Source organism: Rutidosis leptorrhynchoides, chromosome 6 (assembly GCF_046630445.1).
Source record: "Rutidosis leptorrhynchoides isolate AG116_Rl617_1_P2 chromosome 6, CSIRO_AGI_Rlap_v1, whole genome shotgun sequence".
NCBI lineage: Eukaryota > Viridiplantae > Streptophyta > Magnoliopsida > Asterales > Asteraceae > Rutidosis > Rutidosis leptorrhynchoides.
The window spans coordinates 406,452,173-406,453,252 of record NC_092338.1 but is presented as its reverse complement, the minus strand read 5'-3'; positions in this window follow the sequence as shown (position 1 = coordinate 406,453,252).

Below are 1,080 nucleotides of genomic sequence, written 5' to 3'. Positions count from 1 at the left end.
AAATTTACCAAGTTATTTTAAACATATGTCACATATATTTGTAACAAATAACTGAAAATACTTTTGCTTTGGACTAAACTAAACTGTTTTACCCAATGAAAGAAAAGAAGAGATGGATCTACACGATGAATCAATTCCATCATTAAAAGGAAGTAAAGTCTTCCGAAAAAGACACGCGCTTCTTGATTTAGGTCATGAAGTTGTCGTCCAGACCAGCTGTAGGTTGACGAAAAATCTAGAAAAGTCATCACTAAAATCAGCAGGAATTCCACGGACCTCAGCATTAAACAGGGTCGCCAAGTGGTCAGATTTATCCTAACCATGAGAAGGATTTATCTCGTACAATGGGGAGGCACCGTGCAAATTAGCTGGATAAGACTAATGAATCAGATCCCCAGAAAGGATAATCTCCTTAAAGATAAAAAATCAGCTTTTAAGCCTGATATTACTCAATCCTTGAGATTGACCTTAAAGATTGAGAATTCAAACTCATGGAATTCAATGATATCTAAACTCGAGCTTGAACGAGAAAATATTTTGATCAAAATTACAAACCGATTTGTTTTCTGAAAACCCTATTTTCAATGCGTTCATTACCATTGAACGTAAAATCCTAGGAATTCACCTGGAATTCATTAGGTCACCTGAACTAAATCGGGTGTCAACCGTAAGAACGGTGGTTGCATAGTGGTCAAATACATGACCTTGTGCCAGACCGAAAAATTATAAGGGTGAGCTTTACTATTGCTCCTACCAAGGATAGTAATTGCGTCCGACACGTTATAGACCATAATCAAAAGCATGTCACGGGACATTGCCTTAAAAGTTGCTTGTTCAACGCTTTCCTTTACAACCGGACGGTAGTTTGCCGAAAGGTAATATACGGAACAAGTAAACTGGACGTGTTGCTTTCCAAATACAAGGTTAGCAAGTGGGTGACACAAAACCGCAAGTTTTGAGCTAAAATTTTCAAATCTGAAACCCACCAAACCCACAAAAATATTTTGCAAACACCGGTAAAGGGTTATTCCGGAAAACTTATCTAGGGTAAAAACTAGATTTAATTTTCAAAAGATCAAA